Here is a 22,432-nt window from a genome sequence, read left to right as displayed (position 1 = left end):
ACTGTGCCAGCTAGTCTGGGAAATAAAGAGGGTGGTAAAGGGAAAAGGAGACGAATACAGATCTTGATCTGTCTTCATACAGGTGAAACAAAAAATGCCCTGATGACATTTAAACATGCATTAGAGTAAACACCTTGATCATATTAAATAAACAAGGTGAGAGAGGACTCTATTGTTAATCTAAACTAAAACTGTGTGGCTCCAAGTAAAAGCAAACCTTTATGAAGGGTCTCTCTTGAGTTAACTGACAAAAACTTGCTGGCCCCAGAAATGGGAATAATTTGGCAAGGATGGAAGTCTACTTAGTGATATACCCGACACAGAAATGTACAGTAAACATGACGGAATACACTTGAACTCCTATCATGGATGCAATACAGTCTGTTTCTTTGTTACAAATTTAGCTATTTCAACTATTTTCACCATTTTCAAGCTTTTTATTAAATCATTCAGAGCCCATTGATAAACAAAAATCACCAATTAAAAGCAGCTCACTGTACAATATACTGGTGTCTCCCTAACTTAAGTTTAACACTGACTTTGCAATATATCTGTACTTGTAAGTGTACGGAATAACGTAATACAAATAGATTCTACAGCAGGATGGGAATTATTTGACCAAATTATTTTCAACCAAAAAATGCCTTTTAATTGAAACTGAATTTTTTTTTGTGGGAAAAGGTCTGTTTCAGCAAATTTCTTGACTCAAAAAAAATTGAAAAATTTCAAAATGGTTGAAACTTCCTATTTTGACAATTACTGAAAAATTCTGGTTTTATAGTTCCAAATGGCATGTCTTTTAGAAATTTAAGCTTATTAGGATAAAAATGAAATGTTTCAATTGACCCAACAAGCCTTGCTTCAAAGGTTTGAGAAGAACTGCACAATAGCTGTTACAGTCACTCAAATATTCCATACTATAGGTCATTTCAAATAAGTGACTATGAATCCTTTACACTGCCCCTTGCTATAATGCATTTTCTTTTTAATTTTTTTTTTTTAAATTTCGCAAGGTTGCTTTAGGTACCAGGCACAGGCCTCAGAATGGAAGAAAAATTAAAAATACTGGACTTTTGCTCCTTTATTATTTAAAGAGGAACTGAAAGGTGTCTGTTTTAGTTGAATATATGTTTATAATTATATAATATATGTTATAATTTAATTTAGAGGAAACAATGTTACGGTTAATGGTAATGATTTTATAAAATTCTGTTTTTATTACTTCATGTCTCTCTCATGTCTTTGATTGTCAGAAAGTTGTGAGCACATCCACCCTCTGAAAAGGTGTCTCAAATTGAACATCCTAAATCTGAGGTACCCAAAATAACTTTTCATAATCTTTGCCATAATCCTTCTCCGCCTTAGTTTCTTATCTGTAAAATGAAGCTAATGATATTTCTGTACCTCACAGGTGTTTGAGGATAAAACTCATTAGTGCTTGGTAGATAGCTAGCATCCCTAACCGTGTTGGTGGGCTGCTACTAGAACCCTCCAAGAGGTTTCCTACTTTTACGAATTGTAGGCATAAGTGAATGTGCAGATCTTCTCAGCCCTTTCAAGCAAGACGACTCTCTTGTGCCTTTGAGCTCTAAGATCACTTCACACTTTCCTTCAGAGGGTAGAATTTAACTTGCTTAAGCTTTCAAAAAGAAACACATTCTAAGGTCACACACTAGAAGCTAGAATTTTACAAATCAGTCAAGATGTATTCTAGAATTTAATCTCTTCTGGGATTTTTTTTTTTAATTGAATTGGGGTTTTAGTAGTCCTTTGTATGTTCTCCTCACCCTTTTAGAGCTGGGGAGGGAGCAAATAAAATAGTCCAGTTTATTTTTTACTATCATGTGTATATTACAATCTTTATATTAAATATTTAAACTTTTAATAAAATTCAGATCGTGCCTACAACATTTTCCTGAAAAAGTTAGAATATGCAAGGATTCTTTCACTATTGATATGATCATATTAGATCATATTAGAAGCTGTGATTTATTGTCAAAGTGCCTACCTTTTCATAATAAGTGTATCTAAAATATTCTTACTAGTAATTTCTTGTATAAATGTCAAATACTGTAATGCACTGGATGAGCTGAAGTGAAAGAAGAGGATTAGGAGGTAAAGCACTGTGCCATTCTGCTGTTTCAGGCTAATTAATGTAGTGAGATGGACTCCTTTTTTCCTTACCCTATTTGATGAGCAGCGTCAGATACCTATTTTATTTCATGATAGTGGGAATGGGAAACAGGCTTCAAACCAAAGCTTTGAAATTTCTTGCTGTTGTTGCTGCTCCTATTTGTTGATTGATGCCTTTTTCCATTGTGGGTAAAAACTCAGTTCTCTGTGATTTTTTGTTTTTGTACTACCCGTGTATATGATGTATTGCTGAGCAACAATTAGCCAGGGGGCCCTTATGCTTTTGCTACTTTTGCAAAGTGCTTCATGTACATTTTCACTGTCACGGAGAGACATTATTCTGTATCTTACAGGACCAAAATGAATGGAAATCCTACAAAGCAAAATTACTTGAAATTCAAGTCCATCTTTAGCATTTAAACTAGCAGGGTAGTGGACATAATTACCTGCATACTAAATGCCAGATTTCATGGTATCATTATTTTTGCTAACTTATTTAACCACATAATATTCATATCTTCTGTATGTTCATCAAAAGACATCAAAGTTCCTTTGCAAAATGCTACTTAATACCAGATACTGGTGGTTCTTCAGATTCTAATTAAGGGTCTGACTGTTCAAGTTTCAGAGGGGTAGCCGTGTTAGTCTGGATCTGTAAAAGCAGCAAAGAGTCCTGTGGTACCTTATAGACTAACAGACGTCTGTTAGTCTATAAGGTGCCACAGGACTCTTTGCTACTGTTCAAGTTGTGCACATAGAGTTCTGAGTGAAGTCAATCAGTGTCTTGTAGGATCAAGTCTAATTTGGTATTGATTAATTTGCTATACAGAACTTGCATCCTTTAATACATTCAAGAACAGCTGTGCATTTATGGTTTTCTGGGGTGAGTATCTTCTTACCTAGATAGTGTCCAAAGGCACTGAATCTATGCACATGTAAGCAGGTGAAATTGCCATCCTGCTCTGAATAGACACAAATTGCATATACCTGTAGTCAAACCTAGCCGCCTCTTGTGGCTTTGCTTTGGGACAGTGGTCTCCAACCTCCTCCCGCCGTGCTCACTCCATTTCCCCTTCCTTCAGTCGCTCACTCTCCCCCACCCTCACTCACTTTCACCAATCTGGGGCAGTGGGTTGGGATGGGGAGGGGGTGCAGGCTCTGGGCTGGGGCCGAGGGGTTCAGAGTGTGGGAGGGGGCTCCAGGCTGAGCCTGGGGCAGGGGTTGGGGTGCAGGAGTGAGGGGCAAGCTCTGGGAGGAGTGCAGGGGTCATATGGTCACACTCTAATCTCATAGAATCCACTGGACATTTCATGAATTTTACTTTTTATTAGTGTCATTTGTGGTTTATAGATCCAAAACCCTCCATGGACTGTCACAAGTCAGTGTAACGTTCTCAGCGGTGGGGTGTGCATTGGCTGAGCCTGGGGCAGGGAGTTGGGGTGCAGGAGTGAGGAGTTCAAGTTCTGGGAGGGAGTTTGGGTGCAGAAGGGAGCTCCGGGCTGGGAAGAGTGTTGGGATGCAGGAAAGGGTGAGGGGTGTGGGCTCTGGGAGGGAATTTGATGCAGGAGGGGCTCTGGGCTGGGGCAGCGGGTTGGGGTGTAGGAGAGGGTAAGGGGCGTGAGTGACCTGGAGATCGTGATTGACTGGCAGAGGCTCCAGGATCAACCAGTCAATCGTGATCAATGGGTTGGTGGCCACTGCTTTATGAGAAACTTGAACAACACTAGCAAACCAATGTTCAATCTTAGCTGAGTATAGTTGAGCCTCAGTTTCCCTCTTCTGTCCTAGACCTGGATCCACAAAGAAACTTAGGTGTTGCAGTGTGCAGCACTGTGCATTGCAACGCCTAACTTCTAGGTGCCTAGAAAATCACAGGAATGACAACCATAGGTGCTGACTTACCCTCTTTCCCCTTGGTGCTCGACTCCACTCCACCCCTTCCATGAGGCTCCACCACCATTCCAACCCCTTCCCCAAAGTCCCTGCCCCATCTCCACCCTGTCCCTGCCCCTATTCCAACTCCTTCCGCAAATCCCCGCCCCGGCCCTGCCTCTTCCCCACCTCCTCCCCTGAGCACACCATGTTCCCAATCCCCACCCCCCCCGAATGTGCTAATGCTGCCAAACAGCTGTTTGTCAGCGGCCAGGCGGGAAGTGCTGGGAGGCAGGCAGAGGAGCGGGGACGTGGCACATTCGGGGCGGGGGGGAGGAGGAGGTGGGGAGCTTGGCTGCCGGTGGGTGCAGAGCACCCACTAGTTTTTCCCTGTGGGTGCTCCAGCCCAAGAGCACCCATGGTGTCGGTGCCTATGATGACAACAGGATCCACAAAACCTGACAGGTGCGTAGGGTCCCTGTATACATGGGGAGAAAGAGGTGCCTAAGAATGGGATCCACCAAAGCTAGTATGCTAGGCAGGGAGCTGCCTAAGCTAGCCAATGTGAGATGCTGAGGAGAGGATGTGTCCTAAGCCCCTTCCCTGTCACAGAGAGAGGCACCTAAGTCTGGGCTGCAGGGAGGCATCTATCTCTGTTAACAATCCACAACCCATAGCCCTTCTCCTGGAGGCAGGTAGCTTAGGCTCCTAAGTCATTTCTTGTGAGAATGAGTTCGCACCTTCCTTGCTCTACACAAAATGGCTAGAAGAGGAGCAGGAGGTGGTGCCCATCTTGCAAGTTTTAGCCCTGTGGTTAGGGCGGCAGGTCTGTATGCACACATGCAAGGGCGGCAGGTTTGTATAATTTTTGGTGGGGCCCAGAACAGGTCCAAGTCCCGCGCGCCCCCACAGACACCTGCCTAAGGCTCTGGAAGGGGGTTTGGGTGCAGGAGCGGTGCAGGCTCTGGCCTGGGGCAGGGACCTGGGGTGCAGGAGGGGGTTCGGTCTCTGGGAGGGAGTTTGGGTGCGGGAGGGGTGCGAGCTCTGGGAGTTTGGATGCTGGGTGCGGGCTCTTGGCTGGGGCAGGGGGTTGGGGTGCAGGAGAGGATGAAGGGTGTGGCGCTTACCTTGGGCATCGCCTGAAAGCGATCTGCACACCCCTCTGGCAGCGGCTGCTAAGCAGGGGTCTCCATGCACAACTGCCCACAGGCACCGTCCCCATAGCGCCAATTGGCCACAGTTCTCGGCCAATGGGAGCAGCAGAGTTGGCGCTTGGGGCAGGGTCAGCATGCCGAGACCTCGGGGCCCTTAGGGGCCCATTCTAGCTGCTTCCGGGAGCAGCGCGGAGTGAGGCCGGGCAGGAAGCCACCTTAACCCCACTGTGCTGCCGGTGGTGGCAGCAGTGACTGGGTCCCCCCAGGTCCTTTTAAATCACCTGAAGGTGGCAGGTGGGGCCGGGAGATGCTTTGGGGGAGGTGGGGCCAGAGGAGAGGCCCGGCCCCGAACGTTGGTGGAGCTGGGCCCCCAGGCCCTGAATATTCCTGGAGCCTGGGCACCATGGGCCCATATAACTTGCCACCCCTGCACACATGTGATGTGGGAGACTCGGATTCATTTCCCTCTCTCTGCTGGAGAGGAGAGAGGATTTAAACAGGGGACTCCCACATCTCTGAGATGAGTGCTCTAATCACTGGGCTATGGGTATTCTTAGCTGGGTCTCTCTCTGTCTCTCACGGTTCTACGGTGGGTAGATAAAGAGTCATTGGAGCAGGGGGACTGGACCCTGGGTCTTCTACCTTCCATATGGGTGCCCTAAGCACCCGGCTGTAGAGCCACTCTCATTTTTTTGTGTCTCTCCCTCTTTCTGTCCCACAGTGACTCTTTAAGTATTTATCCACAGTGGAGCAGCTTCAGCAGGAGAGATTGAGGGAGCACCATATCAGAATATCCCGTAGTCCATTTATTAGAGTACTCACCTGAGAGGTGTGGGTAGCCCCTATTCAAATCCTTTCTCCCCTCTGGCAGAGAGAGGGAAATGACATTTTGCCTGTACAAAATAGAGGAAAAAACAGTCCCTGCACCACAGAGCTTGCACTGTAAGTAGTGACAAAACAATAGTTGCAGACATTCTCACTCTGATCATCTGGAGCCATCTTAGGGTGCTGCAGGTTTAATTTAAAAAAAAAGTATAGGACATAGAACTCGGGTCCAAAATATTACAAAACTAAGTGCCAAGAATTTCCAAATCCATATGCAAATACTTGAATGTATGATCAGAACACCCATTAACTTTCAATGACTTCGATCACTGCTAGGTACTCAGCCCTTTTGAAAATGAAGCCCATTTTAGACACCAATTTTTGAAAACGTTGGCCTGTTTGTTGTAACAATGGCCATATTGAAAAGAGAAATGGATTCTAAGTAGGGTCTTGAAGACAGAAGGAAGGGTGACCGCCTTGCACAATATGGGTTAAAGGGAGCTCCAGGTATGTTGGGATATTTGAGCTGAGCAAATGGAGCGAGAAGGAGAATAGGAAGAAATAAGATTAGAGATGTAGGCAATGAATAAGTTGTGCAGGATCTTGAACTTAAGAAGGAGACTCTTGAACTTGATATCGATGGCAAGGGAAAACCAGTGGAAGGATTCAATGGCCCAGCCAGGAAGGTGATTTTTAGCTACTGTGTTCTGGACAGAATGCAGATGAGTGAAGTGGAAATCGGGGAGGCTAGTAGGGAGGAGGATGCCATAGGAAAGCATAGTTGTTTGAAAAAGGCCACTGTCATTCTAAATGAGAGTATCTATATGGGGAGTTACACAGTGGCCTTTTTCAAACAACTATGCTGTATCTATCGATCTGTTGATCTATATAAAATGTGTGAGTGCATGTATGTATAGTGTAGTAGAAATAATTGCAGAATATGTATCTTGTAGCAAAATTATGTACCATTTGTTTTTAAAATAAATTTGATAACCATCCATGGAAGGAAGACAGGAGTTTATTTTCTGTAGATATAGAATTTTATAACTCAAGAATTTCAGTGTACTTACTTTTCTCAAAGGATGTAGTAGCCCATTGTTCACAATAGCTGTATTTCTTCCCCATACATATTGTGTGTTGTGGTTTTGTATGCATTATCTTCTTACAAAACCATTTGTCTTATTCATTTATATAATTTTAGGGGGGAAAGAGGCTCTATGAAATGAAATTCCTTGTTTATGTGAAAATGTTTGCAATGAGTAGATTTTTGTGTTATGGCAAACAAGCTTTGGAGAAATATAGTGGCTCTCAATGATGTGCTACTGTTGTCATGGAAATGGAGATTTTCAAGTAGGTTTATCTGCTGTGCTTTGCTTTTTATAGGCTTTCTTTCATTGGAAGCTGGTTTTGGACAGGCATCCTTGCACTTCAAGGAGAACAGCAATCCTTCCTTTATCATCCCTTTGTTTCTTTTCTGTGCCCATTAGGATTTCATGATGTTAACAGATCTGAAGGTGCCAAGAGAATACTTAAGTCTGATAGCACTGCTTTAGCCTCAGGCTGTAGAAAAAGAGGGCATGATTTTAAGGAAGAATGAAAAGAAATAGAATTAAAACTTTCTCTGGACAAGTAAAAATGCATACTACTGGCATTCACATTTTTCATATTGATGTAAGCTGCAAAAGGTTAAATTACTGATGGAGGGTAGGAAATCTGTAAATTTCTTTGAATGCTTACTGTACATTCATTAAAGGAAAGATGTTTACTTCTCTTTAGGAAGGTTTTTATGTTAAAACAAAACCCAATTGTCAAGACATCTTTATTTTAATGTAACATATTACTAAAGTAAATTGCAAGGTTATATGGCTCCGCACAGCGTTATTAAAAGTGAGTCAGTTTCTTGTGGACCGATAATGTATTTCCATTACATTGCACATATTCAGAATTGGAATGAACTTTTGTTATCTGGACAATATGACTTGGGTCTCCGGCCATGTCTACACTGGCAAAGGTACAGTGGCACAGCTGTACTGATGCAGCTGCGCTGCTGTAAGAGCGCTTGTGTAGCTGCGCTGTGCCGATGGGAGAGAGCTCTCCTGATGACATCATACAACCGCCTAAACGAGTGGCGGTAGCTATGTCCGTGGGAGAAGCTCTCCCATTAACATATCGCTGGGTACACAAGCATGTATGCCAGCAAAACTTGTGTCTCTCAGGGGGGTGTAGTGTAGACATGGCCTCTAAGTCCACAGTGATCACAGATGCGTAGTGGTATCCTTTGGACTCTCATCTCTGTCAAAGGAAGGAGGGAGATGTCTCAAAAGCAATCAGGTTTCAGAAAAAAACTGGAACAGTGCCTCCAATTTCAAGAATCTCTGTCTTTCCACTGCACCGTAGTTATTTTTGCTCTGTTATGCTCTCTTTGACTCTTATTGCCCCAATTCTATATTGCAATAGTTCTACAGAAATGTAGTTGCAACAGAATTCATAAGAGTTAGTAGCTGCAGAGAAATAATAAGCAAAGGGGATCAAATCCTTTCTTGTTTCCATAGGTGCACAAGTCCTGATATAAAGAAAAATCACCGTAGGGAGGCAGAGGAGAGAATCACAAGGGAGTTTTCTATACTACACCTCATACTGCAGTGTGCTGCATGTGAGTTACAACACACATCATTAGATAAAAATGTAAATAATCTCTATCTGAAACAAATTCATATGTTTGAGGTTCATTTTAATGCTGGCTGAAACCTTCTCCAATCATACAAATCTTAATTAGAAAAGAAACAGCACTTTTTTTTTAATGTATAAATTTGTACTGCAGAGAATCCAAGCTGCCAAAGCTGTGGGACTGTAGTGAGTTATAATGAAGATTATACTGGGTGAATCATCCCTTTTTAAAAATTCTCCTTTATGAAATAGCTGAAATATTAGATAGTTGATGCTTCTTCAGTCAGATTGTGAACATGTGAGCTTATTTGCATAAATTAATATGGGCATTGGACAGCCTCTCATTTTCTATTAGACTATTTTTATGTGAGCAATTTGGATGAGCCCAAAAGAACTATCAGGCAAAGGTACATCAGTGCATCAATATGCTAATGGAAAATCTGTTACTGGCAGCATTGTTATCATAAAGCAAGCTGGAGTTTAACAAATCTTTAACATTTAACAAAACAACCCAAATATGAATATTCCAATGTGTTTTCACATCAGTTCTCCCCCATCAGCTTCAGTGGTCAGGACCAAGCGAGAGAGCCACTGCATATGGATACATCTTTTTTTATTTTTCTGTAGAAAAAGCTGTAGATGAATATTCTAACTGAATAATATGCGTAGTTAACTAAATGTCTTTATAAGATGTATTGTTTATGTGCAGAGCCACCATTAAAAGCTCAATACTTAATGACAAGCTCAGTGTTCTTGTTTTGAATTAGAACTAAACCAGATTTTTAAATAGTAAAATCATCTGCAAAATGGAATTGATTTTCTCCACACAGATCTAATTATTAGTGTGTCTCCATTGCTGATACACCTCTCTGCTCCCTGATCAGCACTGGTTTCGTGGCCCCACAAGCATTTTGCTATGGGTCTTTCCTAATTTGGAGGACCAAGGAATGTAAAGAAGAATCTTGGCTTATTTACTTAATAAACTGAAAGTTTCTATCGCTTTTCCCTGTTAAAGTAGCCTGAAAAATGTAAGCTGATGTAAAACACTGCAAAACTAAGCTTTTTACATTCAATTGAGCAAGATGTTCTCTGGTATTTCACTCACTCAGTTCATGCAGAAAGCTTATACAATAATTATATTTACAAGGATGACCAAACCAACTCATATTGTTTTAACTTTACACAATAGTTTTTTGTATGTCAGCACCTACTGCAGATCAGAAACCATACTAATCTAGGGCCAGATTCTGCCCCCAATACAGCTCCCATTATTTTAAGTGACAGCTGGGGGGTGCTTGCATTGCTTACATCCACTTGGGCAGAATTTAGGCCAAGTTATTTAGAAGCAATTTGATGTAACTACTCCCAATTTATCATTAGAAAACGTATATATTTTTAAAATGCCCTGTTGAAAAGGGACCCTGGCGGCTTCGGTCAGCACTACTGATTGGGTCATTAAAAGTCTGGTTGGCATGGTGCTGTCAGGCTCCCTACCTGGCTCTCCAGAAGCGGCAACATATCCCTCGGCTCCTAGGTGGAGGAACGGCCAAGGGGACTCCATGCGCTACCACCACCCTGAGCACTGCGTCCGCAGCTCCCATTGGCTGCTTCCGGGGAGCTGCCAGAGGTGAGTGCTGCCTGGATCCAGCACCCCAAAACCTCTCCCATGCCCCAACCCCCTCGCCGAGCTCTCTCCTGCACCTAAACTCCCTCCCAGAGCCTCCCCTGCACCCCCTCCCATGCCTCAGCCCTGAGGCCCCTCCTGCACCCAAACTTCCTCCCTCTTAGTTAACCAGAATTTTTGATTTACCAGCACCCCCCATTCCTCCAACATGCCAGATAACAAAGCTGTGTGTGTGTGTGTGTGTGTGTGTGTGTGTGTGTAAAATAGCAAAGAACAATCCTTCATTAGTTTTCATAAAGTTTTAATACCTGACTACAATCTTGCATTAACACACCTTTGATCTAGATCTTTTTAATTACAGGGTATACTTAATGTAATAGCAAACTACAGGATATAGACAGATGAAAATAATACGATCAACAGCTCCTTTCATTCCTAATAGCATACCGGTGAATTGGTTTGAATGCATACTAACACTTAACACTTCTTTGATATTCACATGCAAGTGAATTGGCCTGAGATTTTAGATCAGCGGTGGGCAACGTGTGGCCGCGGCCTGTCAGGGTAATCCGCTGGTGGGGGCTGCCAGACAATTTGTTTACATTTGCACGGTTGCCCGCAGCACCCAGTGGGAGCTGTGGGAGACCCGTGCTGCTTCCTGCAGCTCCCATTGGCCAGGAACGGGGAACCATGGCCACTGGGAGCTGCGGACAGCTGTGCAAATGTAAACGGTCTGGCGGCCCGCCAGCGGCTTACCCTGACGGGCGCAGGTTGCCCACCGCTGTTTTAGATATACCACTGGGACCTCCATACGGGCCAAGGTAGTTAGGGATAGTGCACTGTTATTTCTCTGTCACAATGCCTGTGGTGTTTGGAAGTACACAATTTTTCTGATTTAGAATAGGAGATACCTGTGCTGACTGTATGGTGGTAATAATTGGCCATTGTTGACTGTTTAATGGCTTTTACTGGGCTTGTCAGTCCCCATGATCACCCTTAAAGACTTGCTGGTTTGCTCTAGATAAATACACCTTTTTTTCTTTCATTCTTCTCTGCTTTTTATTTACTTGCCTAGATTGTGCAGCCTGCCTACAGCTGTGTAATGGTGTATACTCCTGTAGAGTGAAGCTCTGCACTGCCCCTGCGGCAGCACTGAGAGAGAATGTCCCTTAGAAGACTGCATGGTGGGGTATGTAGTCTGTGCCTTTAGAATCGTGCAGATTACTGTTCTTGTATTCCAGCCCTATACTGTAGATTAGTTTGGAGGGGCAGGTCTATGACCTGCTTCTTTCCTGTGTTTTTCTGAGTGATTTGCACACAATTGCCAAGCACAAACATTCCAAAATCATGAAACTGGCTTAAAAATCATGGTTTTCTAAAAAACAGTTACCTTTGGATTCTTTTTATTCCCCCCCCCGCTCATGCATTCTTGTGATTCCAGGAGTTGTTTTTATTAAAGCTCCTAAATATTACAAGACTCTTGATTAAAAATCACAAAAAGTGGCAATACTGCTTCTCTAAGCCATCTGGAATTTTGTGTAGATTTGTTTCTTGTCTCCTGGCTATAAATACTTGTTTCTAGTCTCCTGCCAGTGACTCCAGCCTGTAGGGGAAGGAAGCAGCCAAAGCAGGGACCTTTGACCATTCAGAGAACTTTACACTTTTGACTGGACTTTCTCTGCCCTGTGCTGATTGTCTGTTTTGCTTCAACTCTTTCTTTCCCCCTCCCTTGCAGTCTCTTCACATCAGATTTTCTCCACACTTTACTGTCTTTCCCTCTTCTCCACTGCCCAGTCCCCCGCACTTCTCTTCCCTTCCCTCTAATTTATCCCCTCCTACCTAATCCCCCCCCACAACACACACACGCACACACATGTATAATATAGTGGAACTAACCTGACGTTTGCTGCCATCATGTTGTTCACTCTGCTTGTGTCTTATATTCCTTTCCTCATCATGTCTATCTTGTTTTTTTTAGAGAGCAAGGTCTTTGGGGCATGGACTCTTCCCAGCCTGATCAGCCAATTAGCTTGCACATCCCCAGTCAGCCTTCTCCAGGGGAGCTGATTGATACCTGAGGGCTTGGTTACACTTGAAAGTTGCAGCGCTGGGAGTTACAGCACTGGTCGTGCAGCTGTGTAGGGACAGCGCTGGTGTGTGGCCACACTGACAGCTAACAGCACTGCAGTGTGGCCACACTTGCAGCATTTGCAGCGCTGTACTGAGAGGTGCATTGTGGGCAGCTATCCCACAGAGCACCTCGTCCCATTTTGGCGCCGTGGGTTGTGGGAAGGGGATGGAAGGGTGCGGGTCATTCCGCTTCCTGTCCCAACGCCCCATGGTGCATCGCTTCACATCCCAGCAGTCACAGTTTTTCCGGCCACGTTTGGCGCCATTGTGAGTCTCTTGCTGTGTTTTACTCTCTCTCTGTGAATCGCGATTTCTGTGGGAAATGGAGCCCGAGCTGCTGAGGACTGTGCTGATGAGTGTCGCCAGCACAACACGTTTGGCAGTTGAGCTCTTCCTTCAGCTCCAAAGTGACAGTGAGGAGTCCGACGATGATATTGAGTCGCCTGCCGCGTGTGACACTACAGTGCTTGTGGCATTCACGGAAATGCTCAGCACCGTGGAACGCCGCTTTTGGGCTCGGGAAACAAGCACTGAGTGGTGGGATCACATCGTCATGGAAGTCTGGGATGACGAGCAGTGGCTGCAGAACTTTCGCATGAGAAAAGCCATTTTCATGGGACTGTGTGCTGAGCTCGCCCCCACCCTGCAGCGCAAGGACACAAGATTGAGAGCTGCCCTGACGGTGGAAAAGCGGGTGGCTATTGCAATCTGGAAGCTGGCAACTCCAGACAGCTACCGGTCGGTCAGGAACCAGTTTGGAGTGGGAAAGTCGACCGTTGGAATCGTGTTGATGCAAGTTTGCAGGGCCATTAATCGCATCCTGCTAAGAAGAACCGTGACTCTGGGGAATGTGCAGGACATTGTGGATGGCTTTGCACAAATGGGTTTCCCTAACTGTGGAGGGGCGATAGATGGGACGCATATTCCTATTCTGGCACCCCCACACCTAGCATCCGAGTATGTTAATCGGAAGGGGTATTTCTCTATGGTTCTCCAGGCACTTGTGGATCACCGTGGGCGTTTCATTGACATTTACACAGGCTGGCATGGAAAAGTGCATGATGCACGCATCTTTCGGAACAGTGGCCTGTTCAGGAAGATGCAGGCAGGGACTTTTTTCCCAGACAGGAAGATCACAGTAGGGGACGTCGAAATGCCCATTGTGATCCTTGGAGACCCCGCTTACCCGTTACTGCCTTGGCTCATGAAACCCTATACAGGGAAGCTTGACAGGAGACCGATTCAACTACAGGCTGAGCCAGTGCCGAATGACTGTGGAGTGTGCTTTTGGCCATTTAAAAGCTCGCTGGAGATCTCTGTATGGGAAGCTAGACTTGGGGGAAAGCAGCATCCCCACGGTTATATCCGCATGCTGTACCCTCCATAATATTTGTGAAGGGAAGGGTGAAACAGTCAGGCATGGACCACCGAGGTTCAACGCCTGGAGGCTGAATTTGCACAGCCAGAGAGCAGGGCTACTAGAGAGGCCCAGCACAGGGCTACAAGGATTAGGGATGCCTTGAGGGAAGAATTTGAGGCTGAAAGCCAACAGTAATGTTTGCTGCCTTGCATGGGAGTGAAGTGCAGTGGTTACACTGTTAGGATTCTATTATCCCTAAAATGATTTGCAGTGCCTGTTTCTTTACTGGACTAAGGTCTCTTTCACTATCTGCAATAATAAAGACTGTTTTCAAAGCCAAGAATTCTTTTATTGAAAATAAAAAAAACTTCCTTGACAGACACACAACATTTCAGGAACCTAAAAGGGCAGGGGGGTGGTTTGGTGAACTGTACAGTCACAAGTTTGCTTATGTCCTGTCTGGAGTGCTGTGCAATGACTGCTGTACTTCAGGGTGGATATACTGCATGGTGATGGGGGTTGAGTGCAGAGGGTAAGGGTTGTAGTTCTCAGGGCTGGTTGGTGAACGTACAGGTGTTGGAGGCAGCTGGTGGTGGTAAGAACCTGGATGCTGGGGAAGGGGGTTTTGAGCTGACATTGGGGCACAAGTGAAAAAGCTTTGGGATGGGCGGGGGGCGGGGGAGTAGCACGGTAGTGCTCTGCCTGCATGGCTACTAGTGACTGGATGCTTAGCAGCTGCTTTGTGCTTTTCCTCCTGGCCACTGCGTTTCTCTGGCGGATCTTGCTTTCCCTTTCTCTCCAGTCCTGCAGGTTTTTACTCTCTCTAGCAGAGTGATCAATACCGTATTGTCCCGAGTATAGGCCGCACTTTTTTCCCCTAATTTAAGTCTTTAAATTAGGGGTGCGGCCTATAATCAGGAACTTAAAAAAACAAACAATAAAAATACTTAAAATCCCAGCTGCGGCCGGGAATCAGAGCCGCAGCGGGCAGCCTAGAGCCCTCTGAGTCCCGGCCGCGGCTGAGATTTTCTTTAAGTTAAAAAAAGTTAAAAATTTAATTTTTTTAAAATAGCACCAAACTTTAAGGGTGCGGCTTATAATCAGGAGCGGCCTATACTCGGAACAATACGGTAACTGTTTTCAGCATGTCTTCCTTGGTTTTTCGCGGCTTCTTCCTGATATTTTGTAATCTCTGTAGTGGTGGAGACGGGCAGTCCAGCAGTCAAGGTCACTTTTGGAAAGGCAAAAATGGCAACAGTTAACAGGGGTAGCATTGTTCATTATCTCATCCAGACAGTAATTCCCACACACTGAAGGAGTTTACAGTCTTCACTTTAGCATACTTTTCCCATACCCAAACAGAGCACACATAACCCAACAGGAGCCATGAAATGGTGAGTAAGGGGGACTGATTGCTTCAGGGCTTTGCAGGGGTTTCTGTGCGTTGGGGACAGCAAACAGCTACAGGGGGGATCTGCACTGAACAGTCTCCCAACATTTTCCACAGGAGTTACTCCTGGAAGATATCTCGCTGCTGCGGGTCACCAGGGAAGAGCGGGAAGATCTTCTACAGCAATGCGGATTCCGCCCTGGCCCCTATGCAGCTTGCCTGTGTGCAGCAATGGTCCCCCCACCCCTCGCGGCACAGTGGCGCGGACGCGTTAGCCTGACTGGGACAAGGACCACAGTGGCTCTCCCTATAAACCTGCGCAGGCACATTGCCCACGCTCTGGCTGAAACTTTTGAGGAGATTACTGCAGCCGATTACCGCGACGTGATAGACCACATCAATGGGCTATTCCACATCTAGGCATGCATGCATGCAGCCTTAACCCCGCCTCCTCTCCCGAAACATTTCCACCCTGAAAATAAAAGCCGCTTACCGGTAACCCGCTCCTCTGCTTGTCCTTCACCAAGTGCTGGCTGCTGCGATTGGCTACCTTCCTCCTGGCTTGAGAAGAGCTCCTGGCTGCATGCCTCCTGGGACTCTGGGGTGTCTTCCCCCATCCCAGTAGCTTCACTCTCGGTTTCCTCCACCCCCCGCTCCTCCTCCTCCTCCTCCTCCTCCTGTCCTCCACCCTGCTCAGAAGTGTCCATCGTGGTCGTTGGATTGGCAGTGGGGTCACCCCCAAGTATTGCGTCCATCTCCCTGTAAAAACGGCAGGTCGTGGGGGCAGCGCCGGAGCGGCGGTTTCCCTCGCAGGCTTTGCACTCCGCAGCTCCTTTACTTTAACCCTGCACTGCAGCGCGCCCTGGTCATGGCCCCTATCCAGCATGGACTTTGATACCTGCCCAAAGGTATCATAATTCCTACGGCTGGAGCGCAGCTGGGACTGCACAGCTTCCTCCCCCCAAACACTGATGAGGTCCAGCAACTCGCCATTGCTCCATGCTGGGGCTCGTTTGCTGCGTGGAGGCATGGTCACCTGGAAAGATTAACTGATTGCACGCCACACCTGGCTGAGCAAACAGGAAGGGGATTTTTAAAATTCCCGGGGCATTTAAAGGGCGGGCCACCTGAGGCCAGAGCAGTAGAGTGCAAACTGATGAGCAGAGTGGCTGAACAGGAATTCTGGGATATCTCCTAATACCCTGGAGGCCAATAACAGCGCTGGTGTGTGTCCACACCTGACGAGCAGCGCTGGATCACCAGCACTGCATTCGCTACACCCCAAGCAGACCAGGTGTTCAGCCAGCGCTGCAGCCAGGGAGTTGCAGCGCTGGATGTGCCTTGCAGGTGTGGACAGTTACTAAATTGCAGTGCTGGAAAGCCTCCACCAGTGCTGCAACTCTCAAGTGTAGCCAAGCCCTAAGTAATTGGAGTGTTGGCTCAGCTGCTAGCTTCCTGGACTCTGTCACAGCTTACAATGCTTATAAAGTATCAGGGTAGTGTTATCCGAGTTAATCATTGCATTATGCTGAGGTTTTGAACCATAGTTTTATTTCTTTGTAATTAATATTTGCATATAAAGTGAATTCAGAGTACAGGCACTTGAGCCTTGAATGTGAGAGCAAGAAGTTTACATTTGATGCAGTAGTGAAGGGAAGTCCCTGAATAGAGTCAACAATGGGGGCAATGTAGCCAGAGGGAATATGCATGGAATGGAAAAATTATGGTAAAAAGCCACATCCTTGAATGACAAAGTGAAGCCAACATAACCCCCGGCATAGACAACAGTGCTAGGTCAATGGAGGAAATCTTTGGTTGACAGGTACTGTCTCTTGGGGAGATGGATCAGCTACAGCAATGGAAGAACCCTTCCTGTTGTTGTAGGTAGTGTCTACACTGAAGCGTTACAGTGGCACAGCTGCATAGCCACAGACACGTACACTGTTCTGATTCCCTTCACAATGAAACCTGTCTTAAATGATCACCCAAGATGTCAGCAAAGAGCTGTTGCTAGTAGCAGTAGATCTTTAAAGGTCCAACAAACATGTACCAGAAATCCAGGGAATATTTTAAACTTGTCCCTTGAGAGAAGGGGTTGTTTGGTTTGGGTTTCAATTGGAAGGTTGACAAAGCGAATATATCAGGTTGCTTACGTTCTGTTAATTACATTCTGATAAATGCATAAATAGAAAAGGTTTAGAAATGGTTTTTAAAATAATATTATGTCCTAAAGAGTCAGCTGATAATCACAGAAGTGATTATCAGCTGACTCTTTAGGACATAATATTATTATGATTTTCTACCTTGTATGCTAAATTGAACAATTTACTGGGTGGTTATTTGGGGGAATGGAGAGATTCACTTTACGCTGAGCCCCTGCTTGTTGCCATGATGGGTCAATGGGCTGATCTGGAATGGCAAATCCCACATTCTTGTGCCAGTAAAACAGGTGTCACTACCACAAATCCTTCCAAGGATCTCTGATTTTCTAGCCAAAATTTTGTATTTTTATTATTAGACACAGGTACCATGGATTGTGAGACTGGCTAATCAAGCTTCCCTGTAACTGCTTAGTATCAGTAAGAAATCCATGTTAGAAATACATTTGAATAACCGTAGGCTTTTAAAATTATTCATTTAGCCAAGGAGTAGAGTCATATTTTTATGCAATGTTTGGCTGAAATTCTACAGCATAAACAGCAAAGTATACTGTCTTAAAACATTGAATTTTACTGGCTGAAAAGGAGAAGAGTCTAATATTGAAACACTGATGTTTAGCATGTAATCGATGAGAGGCTAAAGTTGACAGTGTATGTACTTTGGCTTGCCATGCAGTGATATTTAACCAACTACTTTCGCTTTCTCTGGGGGATATTTTTTTGCCGTCTGAAAGCCGATCTGAAATCTATTTATGTGATTTAGTTTTCTGGATTAGGAGGATCCTCTAAACATGTTGTATTAAGAGATTCTAATTAGTTTGCAAAGGGAATTTAGTTTGAATATCTCACAAAATGTGTGACATTATTATTATTGTTGTTTGTTTGTTTGTTTGTTGTTTCTGGGCTTTCTTCCTCTCCACCAAAGAAAACTAGTGTTGTGGATAACATAGCTGGGTAACCAGGATATTCTACACCCCACTGATTTTTTCAAAGGCACTAAGTAAATAACAAAGATTAAAAAGGATTACAGGATCCAGAGGGTATGCTAAACCAACAGCATTAAATCAGTACTAGTGGAGAATATCTATAAACTGTTCTTTTATAGTCTGTTGTTGTGTAGTCAATTTAAATTATGGTTTTTAAACCTTTCTCTGATCTTTTGAGGATGTGAAGAGGGGTAAGGGGGTAGTTATATACTTACTTTATGCTCTTCTAGGACATAATTTAAATAAAATTTCATTTGCTGTTTAGCATGTGGATTGTACAAAAGTCTCATTTGCTGTATTTTCTTTTAGTGAAAAAATAATTTAAAAAATTAAGTCCTTCACTAACCCAATACTCTGTACTTGAATAGAATGTGGATGTATATTATAACTTGGCAGAGAAGTGTTTGGAGAAGAAGAAATGAAAGACCATTGAATAATGTCCTTTCAGTAGAAATGTGAAATGGTAAGCAAGATTTTGCTAATTGCAGATTCCAATATATTGAACAGAGTTGAAGAAAACAGTGCTGAATACTTTTAAGTGGCACAGGAGAATCTCATGCCTAGCATAGTTTGTCATGTTGATTAGTTTACAGTTGAGAGGATGAAGTCAGTATACCATTTCCAGACTTCTTACATCTATCATTTGAAGACCAGTTCAAAGTCAGAGACAGACTGCTCTTTTAGGGATATAGTAAGGTGTAAAAAGGCTTCTGGGAAAAATCTGTGAGCACAGTTTAACTTTTACAAGTTCACTACAAATTCAAGGTTTGTTGTCTTGCCCAGTTTTATCACATACACACTCACCTAATGCTGACCTTAAAAACTGTTAAATGTTTGAGTGTGTTGGCTTTACAATTCTTTTTAGTCCTCCCGCTATATGTGCTTGTGGGAAGGCCCAGCAAGCAGGCTTTTGTCTAGTTCTCTTCGTGGCGTTGCTTTTTGTCCCCTTCTTCAGTTCATTTTTTAACTCTTCCTTGTCTCCTAGTGGGAAAATGAGATGGATGACATTTAGTAAGATGGGTCAGCGGAAGTAAAGGGGTGCTAAAGTATGCATGTAGCTGGCATTTTCACAAAGAATCTACTGTAGATGCTTGCTTGTCCAAGCCTAAAAGAGAAGAGTCCTTAATGGGGCTTCTGAATCTGTTTGGAGCTCAAAACTTCCTGCCACTGCCAGCATATTTCTAGCTCCCTATATTAATTTTCTTTGCCCAACTCATTAGCTCAAGTTGTAGAGCTCCCATAATCATACCATCTTGGCTGACAGGAATTTTCTAAAGCACAAATTAAAAAAAAAACCCACAAACACCACCAATCTTTATGCTGTCTTCATTTCCTATGCACAATTCTGGTTGATAGCAGTATATGATTCTGAGTCTGATGTATGGGCTTTCTTAGTTGCATAATTCCCATTGATGTTCCCATGTCGTTAACTATGGAAACCATAATGTACTGCAAATTTTCTCACAAGATATTAAAATTGGCAAAAGCCTGAACATAACTTATTTAAAGGGTCAACAATAGATTTTATTATTATTTTGAAATATTTATTTTTAGATGTTTATTTAGCAGTACTAAAGAGCAGCATTTAAAAAAAATGGCTGTACAAATACACACAGAAAGATGTGGTCCCTGATGCAAAAAGTTTAGTCTAAAGCCCTGATCCTGCATTGTGATCCACGTGGACAGACTACAGTGGCCTACCGGAACCCCATTGACTCCAATAGTGTAGGAGCAGAACCTAACTAAAACCAAAAAGAAACAGGTGAGTGTAACAGACAAAAGGAGTGGGCAGTTAAAGGTAGCAACAGTAAATCTTACAGTTACGTAGGTTAATTGTGTGCACAACTTTATGGTTCTAGACCTTTTGGACTTCTGTCACTTAATAGTTAATATCTGCAACCCCCCAATTATCACCCAACCTAGCCTACGTTAGCTGGCTGATTCTTCTAGGCATAGTATCACTGTAGAAATGGATCTTGAGGTGGGATTTGAAGGTATTTGTGAATAGTTTCTTCAAGTGATGGCTTGATCATGGGTACTTAGTGTTATGGGTTGGGTCACAGAGACCCCCTTGGGACTGCCACCTGACATGCTGAGACTACCTCTGAGCCCATTCTCCCTGCCAGCTTGGGACTTCAGTACCCTATCTTGTTGAGCCAGACATGCTAGCCTGCTGCAAACACAGACTTAGGTCTGAACCACGTCCCCAAAAAGCTGCAGACTTAACTGACAACAGCTTAAGAAGTGCAATGTCCAGCTCACAGAAAATGCTACCTGCCTCCCACTTTTCAATTTCCTATACAAGCCACAGCACCTTACCTGGCATTTCATCTGCTTCCTGCTCCCCAGAGAGCACTTCTGGAGTGGAGAAAAGTTCCTGGCTGCCTGCCCCCGGGATGACCCTGCTGGGAGCACCACGTCCTCTTCTAGCTCAACTTCTTCATCCAGAATTTCAGCCTGTGGATTACCCCCACTTTCTGCTGCCTGCGAAGTATCCATGGGGCTATCGGCGATGGAGGTGGGGTCACCACCGAGGATAGCATTCAGCTCCTTATAGAAGCAGCAGGTCTTATGTGCACCACCGGAACAATGGTTCGCCTCCTCTGCCTTATGGTACACCTGCCTCAGCTCCTTTATCTTCGCTCTGCACTGCTGCATGTCCTGATCATAGCCCTTTTCACACAAGCCTCAAGAAATCTGCCCATATGTGTCCCAATTCCAACGGGTCACTCACAGCTGCGACTGAACAGACTCCTCTCCCCATATACTGATCAGATCCAACAACTCAGCGGTGGTCAAGTAGGAGCATGTTTGGGGTGATAGCCAGCCATGCTCACTTGGAAAGCTACTTGGGAAGCTCCTCTGGGAAGCCAGCAAGCAGGAAATGAGATTTAAAATTCCCAGGGTTTGTAAGGGGAAGGGGCAGGTTGGTTACAGGGCAGTGGAGTTCAAACTGCTGACCAGAGTGACAGAATGGGAATTGTGGGATACTTTCTGGAGGCCAATACAATTTAAGAAAACAACAACCCCAAACCCTGTTGTGTCTACACTGCATGTTTATTGACAATAAAGGGAAGTGAAAAGACAAGTCTCTTGCATGGGTGGAAGTTTTTTGTCACTAAAACTAGGAGTTGTTTTTTTTTTTAAATGACCTTGCAGTGTGTACGCTGTTGCTGTTTTGTTGCCAAAAGCCAGTTTTTGGCGGCAAAACTTGCCAGTGTAGACAAGCCCTCAGAGTTGTTCCAATAAGTTTCTTTCACAGACTAGACTCCTTTCTAGTCTGGGCCCAATCCTTCCCCCGGTACAGTCCTTGTTCCAGCTCAGATGGTAGCTAGGGGATTTCTCATGACTGCAGCACCTTTGTTCTGTTCCATCCCCTTATATAGCTTTGGCACAAGGCAGGAATCTTTTGTCTCTCTGGGTCCCCACCCCTCTTTCTAAATGGAAAAGCATCCGGTTTAAGATGGATTCCAGTACCAGGTGACATGGTCACATGTCCTGGGAGACCCCAAGCCTTCATTCTTCCTGGCCTGACTCACAGGAAGGCTTCCAAGTAAACAAAGCCATTTACAACCAATTGTCCTAGTTGATGGGAGCCATCAAGATTCCAAGCCACCATTAATGGCCCACACTTTGCATAATTACAATAAGACCTCAGTGTTTTATTTCATATTTCTTGTTTGATACAAGAATGATACATTTATACAAATTGGATGACCACACTCAGTAGCTTATAAGCTTTGTAATGATACCTTACCAGAGACCTTTGCATGAAGCATATTCCAATTACATTACATTGACACTCATTGGCATATTTTCATAAAATCATATGGAGTGCATCACACTTAGCTGTTGAAGTCACTGAGAATTGCAGATGCACAGCATTGCTAAATATCAGGCCAAGATTTTTTTTCTGTTGTGTGAAGAATAACTATTTACAGTAAAATAGGTGCTGAAATACTATTCACTCAGATCTATAACTTACTATTGCTGAATAACTTATTTGTTAGTGTTTTCCCATCCATATGCAATCAGCTCTAGGACAGTGAAGAGTGCCCAACAGTAAGCTGACCTGCAAGGCCTTGATAGATGATCTTTCTTGACAACACTAGGGGCAACAGTATCTACAGCA

General features: G+C 44.3%; 1 protein-coding gene across 3 annotated transcripts in view; it reads left to right on the top strand.

Annotated features, from left to right (window-relative positions):
• The window catches only part of GPM6A (glycoprotein M6A), a 319,807-nt gene that overhangs the window by 79,901 nt on the left and 217,474 nt on the right, over positions 1 to 22,432 (top strand). The window contains exon 2 of one of the 3 annotated variants that reach the window (XM_045018380.1): positions 8,537 to 8,637. The exons of the other annotated variants lie outside the window; for them this stretch is intronic. The gene's annotated coding sequence lies outside the window, so the exon portion shown is untranslated. The remainder of the gene's footprint in view (positions 1 to 8,536; positions 8,638 to 22,432) is intronic. 3 annotated transcript variants of the gene reach the window in all.

The sequence above is a fragment of the Mauremys mutica genome, chromosome 5 (genome assembly GCF_020497125.1).
Source record: "Mauremys mutica isolate MM-2020 ecotype Southern chromosome 5, ASM2049712v1, whole genome shotgun sequence".
Lineage (NCBI taxonomy): Eukaryota > Metazoa > Chordata > Testudines > Geoemydidae > Mauremys > Mauremys mutica.
This window is presented reverse-complemented; position numbering and strand designations above follow the sequence as displayed.